The sequence below is a fragment of the Vidua macroura genome, chromosome 15, assembly GCF_024509145.1.
Source record: "Vidua macroura isolate BioBank_ID:100142 chromosome 15, ASM2450914v1, whole genome shotgun sequence".
NCBI lineage: Eukaryota > Metazoa > Chordata > Aves > Passeriformes > Viduidae > Vidua > Vidua macroura.
The window spans coordinates 1,544,162-1,551,552 of record NC_071585.1 but is presented as its reverse complement, the minus strand read 5'-3'; positions in this window follow the sequence as shown (position 1 = coordinate 1,551,552).

Sequence of the window (7,391 nt, the reverse complement as noted above, 5' to 3'; positions counted from 1 at the left end):
GGGGTACCTTGTGGCAGGGCAGTGCTCATACTGAGCATCTCAAACCCACACACCAGCACTACTTCACCTCCGGGCCATGGGGACTCTGCTTTCATTTTCCCTCTCAAAATCGTTTCTGTGGAAAGCCCTGGAGCAGCTCTGGGAATTCCAGTGCAATGGAAAATGACCCCCAGGCTGCCCTCTGGCCATTCCCTGGGATGGCTCAGTGTGGCACCGCTCTTGCTGGGTGCCCTGCACACACCTGAGCCCAGCTCCTGGCAGGGAGGGCTGTGATCCAAGGGCTGTGCCAGCTCCCAGATCCAAACGTTTTCATGAGGGGAACCCCTTTGTGTTGCCCATCTGGTTGTCAAACAGGACCTGGCTGCGGGCCTGGAGCTGGCACCAGATGAAAAATGTGCACTTGAAACATTTCATACTTACACTGATGGGAATGGGCAATTCCTCAGCACATTTTCTCAACATTTTTAAACAATAAATGTCAACCTCAGGGCAAAGCAAGGCAGATTTCAGATTAAAGGGACGGGGTTTGCTTAACTTTCATAAATCCCTTGGTCCCAGCCTCCTTCATGTTCCTCAACACAACAAACATGGAAAGTCTGCATTGAATTCAACAGGCTCTTTTGTCAACACAAGTTTTTCCTTTAATACTGTGATAGAAAGATTTCCAAAATAGATTTTCATGATGGATTCAGGACTTGGCATGCCAGGAGAATCTAGTATTCTCCTCAGCAAAGCTAAATGTTTGTGTGAGAAGACTGATAATGCCAGGCAAAAGAACCTTTCGGTCCCAAGAGAGCTAAAATATTCCTTAGTTTGTTTTTCACCCTTAATTACTTTTCCTGTCCTGGTTTAATCTGTAGTGCTGAAGCTTGTCAGCACCTATAGCCTTTCCTTTAGGATTGATGTCTTGGGAACAGAAATAAAAGCAATTTCCACGTGGTGTCTCCCTGCCATAGCTGCTGCCTGAAGCCCAGTGACATTTCTTTCAAAAGTCCCAATTCTATGCCCATATAAATGGAACAAAACTTAATTGGAGTAAATCAGGAGCTTTCTGTTCCTTAACACCAAGGCTGAGGCTTCCATCACTGAGCCTGATGTTCTGTCACTTGCAATAAAATCTTCCAGTTTCTGTTGGGTCTCTCATTTTCCAAAGAAGAAATGTCTCAGAAAGAATCATTGCCTCGGAACATTTGCCTTGATTTTGACTTAGTAGAATCTTAAGGCTACTTCAGATGTAAATTGTCGAGCTTACAGCTGAAGGGAGAAATTGTTCTGAGGAAGAAAATGAACCTTCTATTTGGAAAATTAGTTCTCAGAAAAAAGCATTGCTCATAGTGTTTTTTCCAAGTGAAGTGATTTCTTGAAACATGCCCTGTGTGCTTTCTGTTGTGTCAACTGGCACTGCCACACACCAGAGAAGTTTCTCAGGTGGCTTCCAAGAAGCTTTTCTGTACCATCTCTTGGACAGGGGTGTACAGCCAGGTTTGCTCAGCCAAAGTGGGACTTTTAGGCTTTTATTTTTTCATGATTTGGTTCCCTCTGATGTTCTCAGTAGATGTTTCATGGTAATTTGCAGTGGAGGGGATTTTCAAGTTCATGCCACATGCAGTCTCTAAAATGAAAAACTGTAAGCTTCAGTTCTGGAGTGCTCAGCTCAGCATCACAAGCAGGGCTCAAGTCAGTCACAGGGGAGAAGGCTCCAAGGAGAGCTCAGAGTCCCTTCCAGAGCCTAAAGGGGCTCCAGGAAAGCTGGAGAGGGACTGGGGACAAGGGATGGAGGGACAGGACACAGGGAATGGCTCCCACTGCCAGAGAACTGGTGGGTCTGGTGCTCTTGAGTGAGGGAAGATGCCTTTTTTCAGGGAAACACTTGGAAATATTACACAGATGTCCTTGTTCCTTTAGTTGTTTGTAATTCCCACTCCACTTAAATACACGTTTAGCTTATGCTGGCATTGACTGATGCAAACAGAGAGAGAGAATGTAACTCCTGGAAAGCCTGCGAGATGCTGGTGCCAGACAATGCACTTTCATAATGCTCGTGTAATGTATAACCAGACCTCTGAATATTTTTTAAAGGCCATTTGTGAATAGTGAGGTGAGGACATCTTGTATTTGGGCAGTCAGAAGTTTTAGAAATGTGCTGCAAGGGAAGATGTCAACAAAAGCTGCTGCAAAGTTGTGCTTTCACTTCACAGGGCTTTGAGGAGATGCATTCTTGGGCCTGGTTCATGTGGGCTCATTTCTCTGACTCAAATTCACTTTGAATTTGGGCATCAAAGGGATTTTCAAATTCTAGGTCAAACTCATTAAAAACCCCAAATCTCACCTGGTTTCAGCTCTGTAAATGACAAGAAACAGTAAATCTGCTGCTCTGCTTTGGAAACCAATCCATAAATCACGGGGTGGGGGTATTTGAAGCTCGGCCCAGAACCTCTCTGTCCAAGAGCCAGTTGTTGCTCCAAGAGTTCATGACTTTGTTCTAGGCAAGCTCACAGATATGAGGAGGTTTAGTGGCACATGGAGCACGTCAGATTTTTTGGGAGATTGTAAACATAGCACCCAGCGTTTGGATTGGGGATTTTGCGAGCAGAAAGCTGCATCTCTGAGACTGAGCCCAGCTGCCTGATCAAAGAGTTTTCCAGAGGTAAAAATCCCAGGCATCCCTTCCCTGTGTCTCTGGGGAGCCAGGGCAGCACAGGGACCCCTCTCCCTGCTCCCCACTGGCTCCTCCCAGAGGAACGGGGGCTTTCCCGGAATTCCTGACTGCCTGTGGTTCCTTAGCCACTCCTGCAAAAATGTATTTTTTATTGAATGTTATTCTAGCCATAAAACCTTTAAGTTGTTCAAATACTTTCCTTTGTACCATAGACATCTGATACCATGAAACATTAACAAGTAAATGTACTTTTTTCCCAACTGCTTGGATCTGCTGAGGAGTTTTCTTCGGACTGATCTGCCCTTGCCTTGTAGCAGAGGAAACAAGCCTGGGATCTGGTATCAGATCTCCTCGGTAGCTGTCTCCCCAGATTGGAGCTGTAGGTGTGTTTTACTTTGAATTCAAAAAAGAGACTTTATTCCTTGGCAACTTCTTTGCTCGCTCAAGATCCAGAGATGTTCAAAGCCAAGAGATAGCATCCTGATTCTCTCTGAATCCTCTAGTAAGCCTATAAGCCTAGTAGGAGCAGAGCACATATTTCAGTAAGACTCAGCTGAAATATTTCAGAAGGTGGAATTCAGCCTTTTCCATAGTTATTTTATAATTAATATAATGAGCTGTTTGACTCCTGCCACCTCATGTCTGCACTCAAGCCACTAGAGCTGACTTTATATTCACAATATTTTTATTATTTTTTTAATGGCTGCACCTGTAATTGTCTCCCTGTTGAATTGTGTCCTAAATTGCAAAATGCAAGAGAGTGTTCCTGCACCAGATCATTTATGAGAGACAGAAAAGGCACTGGAAGAACCACATCCATTATTGCAGCTTGGAGTATGAGGGGGCACACCCTCAATTTGTTCTGGATCTCATAGAAAGACCTGGTAAAGGATACACCTAAATGGTTTGGTGGTCCCTGAATCAGAGACCTGATTTTCTGATGTGCTAAGCCTCTTGTGAGGCATCCACATCAGTCCTTCTTAGAAACCTGGGAGTGCAAGCAGGTGTTTTCAGGAGTCACCTTCATGGAGTGCAGGTACACAGGCAGGAACTGGGGAATTGGGTCTTAATAACCAACCTTGTTTACAACAGTGACAGAGCAGATGTTAAAATCTGAGTGTAAACCAAATGACAAGTGATCATTTTAGGAAGGATTACTGTTCCTGGGTATCACAGAGCTGCCTCAGAGTATTTAACAGGAGGCCTTAAACTGAGTGTGAGAGTTTGGGTTTACCCCAAAAATCCTGGGAGATCAGGAAGGTGAGAGAACTTCAGCAGATGCTGCACACGCTGTCCAGTGGTGGCCACTGCTCTCTTCTCAGTCATAGGACAGGTTTAACCATGAAGGCCAAATTTCCCTCCAAGAGAACTGGAAGTAGAGCTCAAAAGTGACACCTCAGAGGCCTTTGCAGTGTTAGATTTGAGTTGCTTTTTATTCAACTGAGGTTTTTATATGTTGTGTAGGAAGTTCAGTGTGTTTAACACCTGATTCACTCTGTGTAACACCTGATAATTTGCATTTGACTTTTTTGCCACCTCTCCAATGGGAAGTGTTTGAATTTTTTACCAGCAATTTACTTACTCAAGTGCTACCAAAACAGATAGAAACTATTGCTTCCCTTTGATTCAGGATGGTGTTTTGTAAAGTCTGATTCCAGCAAGGTCTTTAATTTCAAGCCCTACAGTCGAGAGCCTTTTACCACATAACCCTGACACAGATCCTGACACTAACCCTCTAATTATTTTTCATGCCACAAATGTTAATATTTACCAGGTAGAGTTAACCTCCAAACCACAGAGCATGGTTTGCATTGTTGGTGGTATGAATTACACATCAGCTATATAAAAATGTTAACCTTACATTAACGTGATTAGATAAACAGATCTCACTCCTGAGCACGGCTCAAACAGGTCTGTAAAGGCAGAAATGTTTCTGAGCTCCCCACACGAGACAGAGCTCCCGGGAGCTCGAGCCCAAATACACAGCACAAGGTCTCAATGAGCTGAGCCTGTGGGGAAATCTCTGGGGCTGGAGAGGCACCGGGACCAATCCTCTGTGCACAGGCTCCCCCTGATGGAAATGAAAAATACTAAACAAGGCTTTTTCCCTCCCGACTCGGACAGGACTCCGAGCTGCTTCGTCTGAAGGCAGTTCTCGTGTTTTGACACTCGGCGTTTGAAATGCAGATGATTTGAGGAGCTGGCTGCTTCTCCTCTGACACACGGGAATGATTGAGGCTTGTGTATGTTCGTACTCAACATGGTTTGGGCTGCTTTCACATTGGGAATTTCTTGTGGCATCCTGTCAACGAGGAAGGGAAGAGAAGGTCTCTGTGCTGTGAGAAGGACTGAGGTGTCACAGTGAGAGTTGTGGCCCGGCCCAGACCCCCCAAAAAATCCCCCCTGGGCATCCCTGGAGCAGTGTCCAAACGCTCCTGTAGCTCTGGCAGCCTCGGGGCTGTGCTCATTCCCTGGGGAGCCTGGGCAGTGCCCAGCACCCTCTGGGGGAAGAAACTCCTCCCAAAATCCAGCCTGGCCCTGCTTTGTCCAGCTCCAGCTGCTCCCTGGATCATGCTGCTGGCCAGGACCGTGAAGAGGTCAGAGCTGCCTCTCAGGAGGATGTTGAAGACCACAATGAGGTGTCCCCTCAGTCTCCTCCAGCTGAACAAAAGAAGTTCCCTCAGCTGCTCCCCTCCAGACCCTTCCCCATCCTCATGCCCATCCTTTGGACACTCTCCAGTATTTCTTTATATTGTGGCACCCGAGCTGCCCCAGCACTGGCGGTGAGGCTGCCCCAGCCCAGAGCAGAGCGGGACAATCCCTGCCTTGCCCCTGATGCCCCAGGACAGGGATGTCCCTCCTGGCTCGAGGGCACTGCTGACTCATGTTCAACTGGCCATGGACCAGGATCCCCAGGTCCCTTCCTGCAGCAGAAGGGAAGAAAATGTAATTAATGCCAGAGCCAAAATATGGTTAATACACACCTTGTTTCGGTGCAAGTTTTGGTGGATAATTACTTTTCCTTAATTGTGTGGAAGTTAAAATGATTTTCAACATTCCCCTCCTGTGTATGATAGAATGAGAGTGGAATTGTTCCCTTCTCCAAGCAGAGTCTGGAAAAGCCCTTGGTACTGTAAATATGGCCAGGGATGGTTACTGGGGTGGGCAGGGAGGTCGCAGGTCTGGGGATCCCTGCACCAGGAGGGGTTTTGGGGCAGGACAGTGCGGAGTGCCCGGCCGTGCCCGGTGCTCGGCAGCCAAGGCAGGCTCATTACGCCTGACATCCTTCCCTCAGCACCAATCATTTTTCCATTTCAACAACGGCTGTTTACAGCAGCTGCTGCCTTATGTTTGGTTTGATCCTGGTCCAGATTTTGCAAGTGATTAAGATGCTGCTAATAAAGATATTTTAACTAGGATTTGCATGCTGACTTGCCTTTTCCAGCTACAAAGATCTCAGCACGCTGCTCTCTGTGGCTGCCTGGCGTGGCTGCCTGACCACTCCAGGGGTGACCTGGTGGCCTCCATGCCAGCAGTGCAGCCTCAGGCAGCCTGTGCTCCCCTCTCCGGGAGCAGCAGGCAGTGTGGGGAGCGGCTGGATTCTGGATGCTGGAAAGAATCCCGGTACTCTTGCATGTGCATGATGGGGAGATTCTCTTACACACGTTCCCTTGTATGTTCCCCTGCTCTACCACATACTCGGCTGACTTCTGCTGGAATATTGTAATTGCGTTCATATGCTCTAATAGCAAGGGCAGTTACAAATATTTCCAGATAAACCCGTACCAGTGCCGAGGGTTCTGGTGCAGCCCCAGCTCCACTAGACACCGGGTTACGGAACAAGGAGCTTTTCCTGCCTTTCTCAAATGATCCTGTGGTGCACTAAGCAGCGGGTTTGCAGAATCCCTGCTGGAGGCGGTGTGGCTCTCGCCCCACGCTCCATCAGCACCTGAAAAGCTAGGGCAGAGCTGCTGGCAGAGAGCAGGGAGCAGGCTGGGAGCGAGCCCGGGTACCGCAGCATCCCTCCAGGTGCTCGGGAGGGGTCTGCCGGTGCCAGGGGCTGCCTGGCAGGAGGGAGCGGAGCAGCAGAGGGTGCTCTGGCTGCACCAGCCGGGCTGCAGCCCGGGCAGAGGGTGCCGAGCACAGCGAGCAGCAGGAGCAGCTCCGCATCCCGGCGAGCCGCCCTCGCTGTGCTCGCTGCTTCCCAGCCCCTCCCTCGCCCGTGGAAACTCTCCCTTCTGGACTGCGGGAAAAAAAAAAAAGGAAAAAAAAAAGGAAAAAAAAAAAAAAAGCGAAAAAGAGAAAAAAAGAGCTTTTGGGCGAGTGCGAGTGAGCAGCGAGGGGCTCGTGGGTTGGCATCTGGACGTGACACTCAAGCAAACCAGTTCCACAGTGCTCAGTGTGACTGAGGCATTTTTAATTACTGGTACAGAAGAAAGCAAAGCTCATGATGGGTTTTGTTCAGCCCTTCATTCATGCCTGCAGCTCCAGGGTCATGTTATTGACTTGGCTCGAATGACCCCCAGTACACAGTCCCTGCTAGAGAAATAAACAACATGCTCGTGCCAGCCCAACACAGGGGGAAAGGAATAAAAATGTAAGGAGAGAGAAAATTCCTGACAAATAAAGGTTCAAAATACTGTTTAATGAACACACTGCTGATGTAACTGCTATTGGGAATTCCTGCTGAAGGCTGCATGGTTTGCCAGACAAAGCCCAGGATTAAGACTGG